The sequence below is a fragment of the Carettochelys insculpta genome, chromosome 1 (assembly GCF_033958435.1).
Source record: "Carettochelys insculpta isolate YL-2023 chromosome 1, ASM3395843v1, whole genome shotgun sequence".
Classification (NCBI taxonomy): Eukaryota; Metazoa; Chordata; order Testudines; family Carettochelyidae; genus Carettochelys; species Carettochelys insculpta.
In genome coordinates this window covers 79,079,395-79,093,887 of record NC_134137.1, presented here as the reverse complement: position 1 = coordinate 79,093,887, position 14,493 = coordinate 79,079,395, and positions in this window count along the sequence as shown.

The window sequence follows — 14,493 nt, the reverse complement described above, 5'->3', positions numbered from 1 at the left end:
CATTGCATGGTTCCCCTGCCCCTGGGGTTGGGGCACAGTGCTGTCCATGGGTGTGGGTGCTGATGGGCGCTGATGACCATGCCGCTGTCCTGGACCATGCTGTGACTGGGTCCGCTGGGGGAGTGTGGGGCTACCATTAGTGTCTGGTGTCCCCACCCTGTGGCCCAGGGGTGTGTGCCCTATGGGGTATGTACCTGACTGTCCACTGTTGCGGTCGGGGGAACCCTGGTGGGTTGATGCCCGGCTAGTGCTCCGGGAGGGGAGATCTATGAGGAGCCCCCCTCCTTGCTGCTGGACCCCTCCTCCACCGTCCTGAGGGGTGGCTCCTCGGGTGGGCCCCAGTGTGTAGGGCTGGCCTCTGGGCCAGACTCCAGCTCCGAGGGCTGCTGAGGCTCCTGGGCTATGGTGTCCAACTGGCCTGGGAGGAGGAGGTGTCTCGGGGGCCCAGGATGGCCCTGAGCACCCTGTAATAGGGGCAAGCTGGGGGGGTGGCCCTAGACCAGCTGGCCAAGTCCCAGGCCTGGGCGAAACCCTGCCACAACTCATTCTCCTTGCTACAGATGTGATCCGGCGTGTGGGAAGGGTGACCCCAGGTGGCCAGGCCCTCAGCCATTCAGGCGAATGCTTCCACGTTCCGCTGCTTGCTCCCATCACGTGGAATACCTCCTCCTCACCCCAGAGCCCCAGAACGTCTTGGAGCTTGGCCTCCAACCAGAAGGGGTCCCACACCTTTTTGGCCCCCCGTTTGGCTGCCATGGGGTGCCTGGGTCCCCTCAGGTGGGAGCTCTGGGGGCACTCTGGGGGCTGGCTAGATGCCATGATGCTGGTTGGAGGGGTCGGGGTCTGTGGAGTGCATGCCTGGCTGTCACATGTGTGTGCTGCTGCCTGTGCACTCTCAGCTTCCTGCCACAGGAAATCCTGGTCCATGGTGCTTTAAGGACTGCTGCACACAATGATCATAGAGCCCCACAGGGGCTGGATAGCACATCTCAACCCCTCAGATGATTGCTGCCATGGAGGACCCCGTTATTTTGAAGTAACGGGACGCGGATCATCTACACACGCCCTACTTTGATGTTGAATGTAGGGAGCTATTCCCATCTTTGGATAGGAATAGCGATTTCGACATTTCACAGCCTAGTGTTGATTTCAACGTTGAAATAGCGCATGGCTCATGTAGATGCCAAGCGTGCTATTTTGATATTGTGCTGGCTACTCCAAAGTAGCTGGTTAGTGTAGACACACCTGAAGTGTTGTAACCAACAAGAATAAATTAGCATTTGACCTTATCTTTAAAGATAAAGGGGAACTGATTAAACAACTAAAAATAGTGGTATCTTATATAAATGTGGTTGTGAATTGATTAAATTTACAATGTACAAGCAGAGAAAATCCTGATCAATGAAATATTACTGAGAACATTAATAGGTCCAGTTTCAAACAGCTAAAATGAGCCCAATCACCTGAAAGGAAGACCATAAGCATAAAAATGGGAATTAAAATTTAGAATAATTTAAGACTATCTTACTAAAAGCTCAAAAACCCTAAAATCCTACAATTGAGGAAGAAGACTGTGCTAATTAAAAATCTGACATGGTTTAGAAGGGAAGTGATGGCAGCTTAAAAAGGTAAGAAATAGTAAACAGAAGAAAATGGAAGCTGATAATAAATTAATATAAATAAGAACCTATGAAAGTAGAAAATTGATAAAGGAAGCAAAGGGACCAAAGGAAATACTTATGACTAGCAGAGTTAAGGAAGATAAGAAGATTATTTTGAAATATGACAATAGCAGATAGAAGTCTGACAATGGCATTGATTCACTATTAGGTGGAAATTAAAATATTCAAGGAGATGCTGGAGGAGATCTCTGAGCTATGAGTGAATATCTTTGAAAATTCTTGTAAAATGGGAGAGATTCCAAAGCTTTGGAAAAGGGGAAAATATAATGTCATCTATAAAAAGAGAAAGAAGGACAACCTGTAGAATTACAGACTAATCAGATTAACTTCAGTACCTGGAAAGGTAATGAACCAAATATGAAAACTGCAAACACCTAGAAAGTTTTAAAGAGAAAAGTGACAGTCAGCTTGGACTTGTCAAACAAATCAGGTCAAATTAACCTAATAGTGTTCTTTGACAGGATAACAAGTATTGGGGGAAGGAGTGAGAACCAGTAGATGTGGTATGTCTTGACTTCAACAAGGCTTTTGACACTCGTTCATGACCTTCTCATGAACAAACTAGGAAAATACAACCTGCCTAGTCCAGTTCCTATAAAAGTGAGTACATAAAAGGTTTAAAAACCTTTCCCACAGAGCGGTTTCATGGTCAGTTTGTTAATGTGTATATCCAGTGCTGTCATAGATGGATCAGTTTCTGCTCAACATCTTCTAGAGTGGTTTAGATAATAGCATAGAGAGTACACTTATAAAATTAGCAGACAGTACTAAACTGGGAGAAGTAGTGAGTGCTTTGGAGGACAGGATTAACATTCAAATGATCTGGAAAAACTGTAAGAATTTTCTGAAGTAAATAAGATGATATGCAGTAAGGACAAATGCAAACACTACCCCACTGAGGAATGAAACATCAGTTTCACCCATTCAAAGTGGGTAATGACTGCCTGGGAAGAGGTACTGCAGTCAGGGATCTCTGGAGCATAGATGATAAGCTAAATATATTTCAAAAGTGCAACACTATTCCAAAACAAGTAAACCTAATTTTTGGATGCATTAGCAGGAGTGTTGTAAGCAAGACTTGAGAAATAATTCTCTTGCTGATTTGGTCTCAACTAGAGTATCGCATCCAGGGGGGCCAGGCCCCAGATCAAGGAGGAAGGGGTGCCTGGCTTCATGCTCTGGAAGGAATGGGGGCAAGGACAGTTGGGGCAGGGACTTGGCCAGTCAGCCTTAGTGCTACCCAGACAACAACACTCAGCTCCCACCCCTGCTTTAGAGCCATTCAGAGTGGCAGAGTAGAACTGTACAGCAGTTCAAAGGGACCCAGAGCCCAGGCCACTGTTGCTTCTGATATAGCAGCAGTGGCAGCCAGAGCCCTAGGCCTCTTTGAAATGCTGGACCCCTGTGCAATTTCCATCTTTACTCCCCTCCCCCCTCCTCCCGTTGGCAGGCTAGAAAAGATGTGGACAAAATGGAGAAAGTTCACAGAAGAGAAACAAAACTGCTTAAGCATCTAAAAACCATAACCTTTGAGGGAAGAGTGAAATAATTAGGCCTGTTTAGTCTGCAGGAGAGAATAAGGCGAGGATATGATAACAATTTTTATTTACTTAATGGGTTTGTCTACGCTTGCCCCTCAACTTCGAAGGGGGCATATTGATCAGGGCGGTGGGAGATTACTAATGAAGGCCTGCGGTGAATACAGAGCACTTCATTAGGCTAATACTTCTCTGTGGCAACTTCGAACTGTCAATCTTGGAAGTGTCAGCAAGTGTGTAGCCGCAGGCACTTTGAAGTAGCAGAACTAAAAATGTGGGAAAAGGAGGGAAAGGATTTTGTCAGTGACACAGCCTGATGGTATTTTCTTGAGATTGGTTGGCTGTCTGTAGGACAGGACAGGCCTGTCATTGCTGACAACCTGCAACTTATACTGGAACATGATCTCTCACTTTCACAGGTGACAGGCCTGTTCTCCTACACACAGCCACCCAACCTCAAGAAAATACTCCCCTGTAGTCACATTTATACTCCAAAAAATCTGTTAGATTTTCTGTATTTTTCTGTTATTACAGAAACACTAAGCCAGGAACCTATCCCTGCAACAAATCCTGCTGTCTACACTAGCAACACTAACCACATTGGCTACATCATCAGGGGCTTGTACAGCTGCACATCTACTAATGTAATATGTGCTATCTTGTGCCATCAATGTCCCTCTGCTGTGTACATTGAACAAAATAGACAGTCTCATCGCGGAAAGATGAATGGACATAAATCTGACATCAGGAACTGAAATATACATAACCAACTGGGGAACACTTTAGCCTCCAAGGACATTCAATAATGAATTTAAAAATGGCTGTTCTTCTACAAAAGGATTTTACCACAAGATTACGGAGGGAGATGTCTGAGTTGGAATTAATTTGCAAATTTGACACATTTAAATTAGACCTTAACAGAGATCTCAATTATCTTATGCATTACAAGGGCAGTTTCCCTTCCTTTGATATTCGCTGGAACAGCACACATCCCACTTAACTTCATTTGATACTGGTCCTTCTGGTGACAGATACCTCACTTTTTCTCTCCTTCCTTTCGCCCACCCCTCTCTCCCTCCTATATAAACCTGAATTCTTATTGTCTACTCCAATAGTCTGAAGAAGTGAGTCTTACCCATGAAAGCTCATTGCTAAATAAATTGGTTAGCCTTTTAGGTGCTGTAAACAAATTAGAAAGAGAACAAAATTCCCTTTGAAGGCTATTTTCTTCCTGATCAAAGATCAGCAAAGATATAGACATTTGCTTAATTTTATGCACAGGCTTAAATGCTTAAATTTGTAAGTTTAACTGACTTAAATGCTTTCATAAATAAATGAAGTCAATCACCTGCTTACAGTAGGCACAAATGCTTCACTGAGTAGACAGTTCAGTATTACCTAAGCCACCTCTATATTCTCAACACAAATATTTTGTATAGTTGTGACCGCATTATGTCTGGGATATTTTTTCTTCAAGTCACTGTCAGAAGAACAAACAAAACTGTTGTAACAATTTTTTTCCCTTACATGTGTGGCATTGGACCTATAAGACCAGGGGCTTCTTACCAGAAAATTTTAATCACCCATTTCTAAGAAGGAAAATATTAAGCACATGTAGATGGCAAACATTTAACCTGCCATATCACCAGGCTCTGTCTTCTTGGTTGGAAGAGATTTTTAGCTGTCCATACAATGTACAAAACACTACTTCTGCTTCTTTGAAGCTGTATGCACTTCAGGTCAGCGGCAGTCTAGTCAAAATGTGATTGCAACTCTTCTGCCTTAAATAGATTCAGTAGAAGGTGGTAGGAAGGAAGAATTGCTTGAACAAATTTATCTCCCAACTGTTCCTCAAAAGGTATAAAGTGACTTTGCCAGTGTATAGCGGGTGCTGCCTGTTATCTGTTCTTAATAACATCTCTCACTGGCACCCATTCAGCTGCCACTTAGCACAAAGACATGTCTGCATGACATTTAGAGGGTCTGCATTTATACACCCAGCCAATCAATGATTTCTGCCCCTTCCACAAGGGCACCAGTCTGTTACCATTACTAGGTGCTGTCAACAGAAAATGACACAGGAGTCACAAAAGGTAAAAAAAAATGTCAATTTAATCAGAGAGCAGACAAAAAGGCAAACAATGCTGCCCTGGATAGAAGTGTAACAAGGAGACTTAGAGGCTGTCATAAGCTGCATTCGGTAGGTCCCAGAGAAACCAAATTGAAAGTCAATTACACAAAATCCAGCAATGTGACACAGAGGATGAGAATGTCTGTTTCCATTCAATTAAAATCACTGAGTGCTGTTGGCATAAAGTTTGAAAAAACATAAGGAACTTTAACTTAAGGTCAAACCATTTCCCTTCTAAATTATGAGAAAACAGAAGCAAATCTTTTCACGGAATGGATCACCTAACAAAATCTTTACAGTTTCCTTTCCTGTACTAAGTTAAATAAAACCTACAAGGCTTGGAGGCCATCCCATCACTCTGAAAGTACATAACTGAAAGTATTTCTATTTTTCTAAAAAATGTGCTATAACATATTTTTCATTCTTATTTTTGGAATTCAGCTGGCCAAAATTAATGTGGAGTCAGGCCTGCTGTGGCTGAAATAATGGAATTAAATGTAATTGGTTTAATGATCAGTAGGGTGGCAGTAGTTAAAATGAAAAGAAGTGCTTGTTGGAAAGGGATGTGTTGGGGGGAACCACCACACAGCCTGCAAACCCCATTGTGGGGTGGGGAATGGAGTGCCCACTGGCTACTGCAGGCAGATGTAATGGGGCAGGAAGCACATTAAAAAAAGAAGAAAAAAGAAAAATATATGAATTTCTGTGTTTCTAAAACTTGCCAAAAAAGACATCACCTTCCTAAAACTAACAGATATGGAGAAAGAACAGCTACTCCTTCTGTGTGACCAAAACCTAGAACATTTGCTAAAACACTGTGTGGTTCCATGACACGAGATCACTAGCTTGTTGCCTGGCATGGCAAGATGTGCTACCGTGGAAGCCACAACAAGTGAGGCCTGACCAAGAACCTCGTGACAAAAATACAGGAGTTCATGGATGAAGCCTTAAAGGAGATCTCCAAAAAGAAGAAGCACTCCATCCCAAGAAACATTAACATACTATTCTGAGGGGCACAGAACCATAGCTAGCAAACCTGTACTTATACAGAACCCTATAGCTATACCCACCCCAACCCGATTCTAGCATGCAGAATAAATATTCACCCAAATCACTTGCTGCAGAGGTCTCAGGGACTGGCATGGATGTGACCGGGATGGAGGGGACTGCTGCGGAGGGCCCTGGTGTGGAGGGAAACCCCATGGAGTGGCCCGCTGTGGAGGTGATAAGTTCCAGGTTGATGGTGAAGATCTCTGGGTTGTCTGGAAAAACTTCCTCTTTCCCCTGCTTGGTGCCCCCTTCTTACTCTCTGTTGCTCTCTTCTTCTGGGCTACGTGGGTTCTCCGGGGTCACCTTGAACTCTATACCAGTGCTGTAATTCAGTCTGGGCTCTCTGGTGGGGTCACTCCCCATAAGCATGAGGATCTGTTGATAATAACAGCAGGTCTGTGGGACAACCCCAACCATTGGTTGGCTTCTGGGACTTTTTAGTAACCTTGATAGAATTCTTTAAGCTTCACTCAGCATTGCGTGGAGTAACATCGGACAGCCATCTTGCGTGCCATCTGATCATAGATGGCCATGTTTCTCTCGGCCACCTGAAGTCTTTTCACCACTGATTGATCTCCCCAAATAGCAATGAGATCAAGAATCTCCTGGTGGGTCCAAACTGGGGCTCTCTTCTGAACCTGAGAAGTGCTAGTCAGATCACGACCCTGAGTGCTCATGATTCCAGTACAGGGCTACCAATAATTGCTACCGATGCAGTGCAATGGCTTTCAATGTGGTGCAAAGTGCTGGGCAAAGTGATTTTTTCATAATAGATGCCTTTTATTTTTGCTGGGTTGGGCTGCTAAATTCCAATTTAAATTTTAATTCAAATTTAAATTCAATCAACACTTTGCAGGCTTACTTTGACCTTCTTCCTGCACACCTGATAGTGGTATGCAATGAAGTGGCCATCGCTGGAGGGTCATTGTGTAGCTTTATGGGGTACATATGGAACACTTCCGGAAGCTAACAAATTCAAATTAAGGACATGGTGCTCCCACACTTGCCTTGATTTGAGATTTTAAATTCTAAATTGTCGTTATGCCCGTTCTGTAATATCATTTTTTTGTAATCAGTATTACAGTTCAATAAATGGACTTAACAGTACTATGTGTGAAGAGAGTCATGTTTTAAGACTGAGCTAAAGCCTTGAAATTTGAATTTATCTCATAGTGTAGACACAGCCATGGTCTCTCTCTCTCTCTCTCTCTCTGCCAGAGAACTAAGACACTATCAGATTGCAACTGTTGCAATTAAAAATGGTTTGTCTCTCTCCACATTGGCTTACCTGACTGCTTGCCAACACAGAACCCACTCTCTCTGGGTTTAACTCTTTACAGGCATTCATTTATGACAAGGGGTTATAGAACATTGAGTGTGTCAATGTCAAAAATACATAACAGAAAGGACAAAATAAATACATAGTGCTATAAGGATTTGATGTGAAAATGAAGAACAACCTATTAATCATCCTTGCACTCCATTGCGAATGCATACAGAATTCTATGGGTGATTTTTCTCATGAAATCCCCATTTGGTTTTCCCATCTGTGAATTGGAAATATTTTCTTATATCCGCTTGCCTTACTGGGGGTTTGTGAGGACTAACGAATGTTTGCAAATGTTTTTGCACAATGCTGTCACCACATAAACCGTTGTATATCTGATACACATCCTGAAGATCTTTCTGCTCAACTCCATAGCGCTGGTTTATGAGGATTGCTTCAACAATAAAGTAGAACAACTTTAACCAATGTAGTTTTGAAAAGATATAAAGTGACATTCTTATGATGGCACATGCTGCTTGGTAACAGTTTTCCAATATCTGGTGTATGTCTGAGGAAAGCCAATTGGACCGTAATTTGTAAATAAGGATGCTCTGACAAGCACGACTACTGTCTAGTATGGGTAGCTGAACTGGTGCTAAACCAGCAGAACTAGTTCTGTATGTCAAGCTTCCCCTTATGACTCAGCTGGCCCTGGGTAGCCAACTTGCCTGGAAAGCTACCTGGGGAGGTTAAGACCTCCTGCGTATAGGGTCCCAGAGAACTTATAACAAGACTTTGGCAAGCCCCATCCCGCCCCCCAAGGTGAGGGAAAGTTCAGGCTTTGCACGTGGGCTCCACCCAATTCCCCTGGAAGGCAGAAGCCAGCACAGAAGGGAGAGACTAATGCACCAAGTTAAAGTGAAGCAAATCAACAATTTATTAAAGGTCATCAACTGGAACAATAAAATTACAGCCTAAACTATACACAACTATATCTAGACTTATGTAAACCACTATGACTAAACACTTACAAATATTAACAAATCCATGGAGGTGTCCTGTATTGATATCTTTATTTGTCCGGAAGGTAAAGTAGTAAGTTAATAAGAGAAGATAATAGTTTTCCTTTTTCAAAGGTGGGGTGAGGGTGCTAATCCTCGTCCACAACCTAGGTCCGGGTTGCTATGCCGGCCCAATTTATTAGGAAAAGGAAAGAGGGTAAAGGTATTTCAAATCCCTATAATTTTCCTTAAAGGTAGGGCAAGGGCGCTACTCCTTGCTCACAACCTGGAGCTGGGTTGCTACGCCAGCCCAAAATGGAAGGTACCTTGGAGGCCGCCGGGGTCACTCCTAAGGTCCAACCTGTAGCCTGGGAGGATATTGTCCTCTCTTCAGGCTGTGCTGGAAGCAGGGAGGCCAATAAATGGCTAATGCCAGACAAGTCTGGTCACAAAGAAAAAGGTACACGTAAGTATGGGTAAGGGAGAAAATGCCTCCACCATAGTAATGTAATCATTGTATAACAATGAATTAAAGTACAGGTTTAAACTTTGAATACTTAACTACTTAAAACTACTGATTCTAATTATTTGAGGTAACTAATTATTTGAGGTAACTAATTTGAACTAATAACTATGGGTTATTAATTAAGTGTACAAATTGGATTGTTTGTATATGGGTATTCAGGCCCAGCCATGGGAGTCGGGCCCCCAGGCACTGCCCTCCCCTTGGCCCAGAAGAGTGCATGGCAGGGGAATGACCCCTGCCCCCCTGTAAGGGGTCCCGCTACCCTAGGTGATGTATTTCCCTTTAAATATTTGTTGAATGTCAATATTAGTGATGCGGCTCCGGGCTATGCCACAGGCCTAGTGGGAATTTTACGTGTTTTTGTAGTTGAATCTGGTGCTTGTCAAATCTAGTAGAGAAGTCTTGTCAAAGGTAAGTCGTCTGTCATTGAAAGACGGCGTGGGCGGTGGTGCCGCAGGAGCACTGATGATGTTGTAAGATGGCAGACCCCAGGTTACTCCGCCAGGTACGAAGTACCCCCCACCGAAGTGGAGGGCCAGTTCTCCACCTGGCGGCTTGGCCAAAGGGTCTGCTTGTCGCTCCTAGACACGAACGCGCTGCTTGTGGGCACTGAGGCGCTGATGCTGGAGAGCGCTGCTTCTGGGCCGCTGGGGCTGCACAGGTAGGTCAGACGCTGCAGTGATTTTAGTCAGTTCTGGCAAGCGCTGCCAGGTGAGGCGAGCGCTGCTGTGATTTCAGCTCTTTCTTCGGCTTAAGCCTGACCTCAGGGTTCAGCGGATGCAGCAAAGCTGCCCCGCTCCCCTGTAGTGGGTAACGGAAGCTAGTCCAAGTCCCCAAGGGGCGCAGGACTGCTGGCGGGCCCTGCTTTTATGGTGTGAGTTCATGCATAATTCATTAGGTCATTATTATACAAAGATTCTAAGTACCTGCTTTCAACCAGGTCCTCTGTATCGCCGAAGGTGCTGGAAAAGCTTACCTTGGGCCAATCAGAGGCTTGCAATTTAAACCTGTGATCATGAGTTCAGGTTACCGGGGAAACCAACTGACTCAGAGTGACCGTTGGTGGCGGTGGGGGTGGGGGCTGCTAAATGGCAGCCTATGAGACTTTAGATTTTTCATGTGCCTGCATTGATGTTTTACAGCCAAAGCCTTGTTTTCCCTGGCCCACGGGGACGATTATGCCCAAGGGAAGATAAAAATCCCTGACACTGTAAAGACGGTTTCTTCATTTAGCCATTTAGTTTACTCATGAACAAGTTTATTCTAGTTAATTCATGAACAAAAAACAATCCTAAATACATACTAGGATTTTAAAATTTCATGATGAAAACCTCAAACATTAAGGTTGGTTGGAAAATTTCCCACAAAAAGTTCTTACATTGGAAAATGCAGATTCAGATAAAAGTTTTCATGGAAATGTGTTAATTTTTCTTACATTTTAAAGTGAAATTTTCTTAATATGGCTGAATAATACATTGTTTAATATAAAAGGGAAGTGGCTTGCGTTTATATAACAAATCTTCTGGTCAATCTGAGGGGGAAGAGTGAAAGAAAAAAATCTAAATATTGACCCCTGACTTAAATTAAATGACATAAATGAGTTTCCACCAGGGATTAATTTTGCTTTCTAATTGTACAAAGAATATACAAGAATAATGTACTTTTATCACTGTAGAATCAAAATATAAGAGCTATATGTAATATGTTGAGTTAATCTATTTTGAGCCTGCTAACAAATATTTTCTTTTATGTAGTTGCTGTCACAAGTCATACACATGCAAGGAAACAAAAATGGCACGATGCCATATATTATAGTTCATGTGCTTTGGTCCACAATGTTTTATACAGTTTTTATCATTTGCATTTATTCATCCTTTTGTTATCCTCTTACTTAGATTGTGATATTTTAAGTTCTACTAAAATGTGTTGCAAGATTTTTTTTCTTGCTTCCCACTAATTTGTTTACTAATATCCACGTTTTCCAAGCAATCTGAATTTTATTGGACAGGTTCTAGTGCTCATTCATTATTAGATAACGGATGCCTCGTTTCTAAAACACAGAGTATTGAAATTAATATGGATGTATCATTGAAGGAGTAGATGCTGAATAAAAATTAACAGCCTCAGGGGTGATGATCAGCCATGTAATCCCTGTTAGACATCTCTGTGTACATGGGTGATGGGAAATGGATTTTGATGGACGACATTACTCAGGTGTGTTCTTCACACAGTGTTCTTTTTCAAAGAATGTAATAGAAGTGTTTACCTAATTTGCCCATGTTTTCAATGCTTGGAAAATAAAAGCCATTTGAACCCCTTGATAAAAAACAGTGCTCATACTGTTTCTATACAAGAGAAACATTAGCAGTAGACTTGCAAGGAACTGGTTATCAGGGATTTCAGAAGTATAAACAAGCCTCTAAATGTTTGTGAGCTCATTCCCTTTTGCCTGCCAGATGTATAAGGAAAGGGAGTTTGAAGATCATGCCAAAAGTTGTAGAGCCATCAGACTAGGAGTAATGCCTCTGAATCTGGGTGCTGATGGAGCTACTCAACACCAGAGGTAACAGTCAGTGGAATCAGGTCATAGCAAGATCAAATCCCATTTTTTTTTCCTGTTGAGATTTCAGATGTGAATTGATTCCTGAGTCTCTGTAAAGCTGAGAAGAGGAGATAGGAGAGCTTGGGCTGGTCCATAAACTTATTTGCAAGTCAGCACGAATAGCTGTTGGTGGACCACTCGACAGGTTGTTTATGTTGCATCCAGAATTATGACTGCCCACCATTCTCACTGGATGTGGTTCATCATCCTCAGCACATGAGAGCTGCAATAAGCAGAACAGGCTGGAGGGACCTGAAGAAGCTCAAATTCTAGACTAATCTGTATTTAGGGGTGGAGTCTTGGATCATGGCCCAGTTCCACTCTTTTTGTTGTAAGGGACATAGCAACCTCATGGAGGCTGCTCTCTGTTTACTATGACTATGTCTACATTAGGAAAAGAAAGGTGACTGCAGGTACACAATTCTAACTATGGCAATTACATAGGTAGAACTGATGTATCTTCAATGGACTTACCTGGCCATCCACACTAAAGAAGATTGATGTGAGAGTTTCTGTCCTTACTCCTCGCATCTCGACAGGTGTAAAGGGGTCGAGTGCAACCCCTGAGAGGTCAATTTCATATATCCCTACCAGATGCACCAAACTGAATCCTGGAAGAGCCTATGCAGGTAATCACCAAAAAAGAGTAAGAGATGTCATTATGCTCCATTATTATTTTATGGTTCTGTGAAAGTGGGGCCACCAATAAGCTCTAAAGGGTGGAAAAAGTGATTTTAGTCTTGCTTTCAGTGCACATTTCAGCAGAACCTGAACAACAGAATTGCAGCAGATATCGCCATAATACTGTAAGGCTATGCCCAAACTAGGTATAGAAGTCAGCCCCCAATACACAATTTTAGCTATGCCAATTGAATCGCTAAAATTGATTTTTCCACGCTCAACTTCCATGTCTGTCTACATGGCAGAAGGTCGACCTTCCTTTGACCTTCATTATTCCTCACCTCTCACAAGGAGTACAGGGGTCAACACTATTAACCCTGCATGGGTTCAGTCTGTCATCTATTGTGCTGAAATCTGCCAAATGAGTTTTATTTCATTTTCAGATCAGAACATTCAGTGGCCCGTACACTAGCATAACATGGAGATACAAAAATTAAGAAAAACACAATTTAGTTTGTGATCTCACTTCCTTCATAGCTTTTATTTATTTATATATTTATGTATTTAGTAGATACTGATAATTCTGCACAGAAAAGCATATTCAAATATATGGAAATAATAAGCATTTCAAAACCTCAAGTATACTAGGCTTTGCCCCTTTTCCAATGAAAAATTGATTCAGTCTGTGGGTTGCTATTTCCCCTGCAAATGATATTTCTCCTAAAAATAGAACCAAAAAAAGGAATGTTATAGCAGGAAATTTAAGCAATAAAGAACTAAATACCTCTCTGAGGGGCAACCCAGGCATCCATGTGGAACCCCTGTGCTTTCAGTGTGGCTTTGTGGGTGCTCACACAGGTTCTTGCATGTCGAGAGCCTATGATATAGCTGACTAACTGGTATTTGTGATTATGGCTCACCTCAAGCATAAAAGAAGTTGTAATACGAAGACTATTGTGTCCAACACACCCAAATTATGCCTTAATTAAATACTTCTTCATGGATAATTCATACATTTAGTGTTAAAATACTTATGTCATGAAGTGTAAGTCCAGGAGACACTTTGAAATGGTTGTGTCAGTTTTAACAACATGTATAAACAATTATATTTAATGAGACAGCTTCTCTGCGTGTACAAAAAGGCCATTAAGATATAGGGGCCTGGAGTTTCCAGTACCACAGCTTGTATGATCTGTCCAAAATCTGTCAAGGACAATGAGCATTTCTGGCTTTAGAGCATTCCTCATAAATAAGCTGTCTTCTAATCTACGTAATAATTACTGTACTGTATTGTGTGACAGGATCTACTTAGCCTTCCCTCCCCTTCTGGACACATCGGCTCCCTTATACCCACCCCCACTTAGGCTATCAATAAAATGTAATCCTCCAGAGGCCTAGATGGGCCAAGAGGCGACACAGACTACTTGGGAATCAGCAGACCAATTAAGAGAAGAGAGATATTATACCTGGCCTTCACGGAGGCCACACAGTCCTACTTTACACTACCCCATAAAGAAGTGAGATGAGAGGTCCAAGTCTACCTAGAAAGGATATCCTTGAGTAGCCATTCTGAAAAGCATAGAAAGTTGGTCCTGGAAGGGCTAAATGGGTTAGCAACCAATAGTGAAGGCCCTGCTGGCCCACATAAAAGGAGCTGCAGGGACTTAGCATGTCAATTTCTGGCTGTGACCAGAGGTGTGAAGAAGAGTGTTTCCCTGTAGGATCCTAACAACCAGACAGTGTTTGTGGATAGATGAACTTCCTCTAAATTGCAAAGGGAAAAGACCCTCATGGTGCCAGATCTGTGACTGGGCTGGAGATAAAAGAGCATTAGGAAGATACCCAAGGCATTATTAGCAAAGAATTGAAGCAATGATTGTTGGGCTACTGGAGTCTTGGGTGGGTCCAGGCTTCCCACTGTTACAGGTAAAATGGCATAAATGCCAAGGAAAGAACAGAGCTTATCCTGAACAAAGAATTGAGTGCAAAATGCCAAGAGCTGGGACTAAAAACCCTAATAAGGCAAACTAGACTATTTATTGAACCCTTTAGTACCCCAAAAGAGATTCATTTGT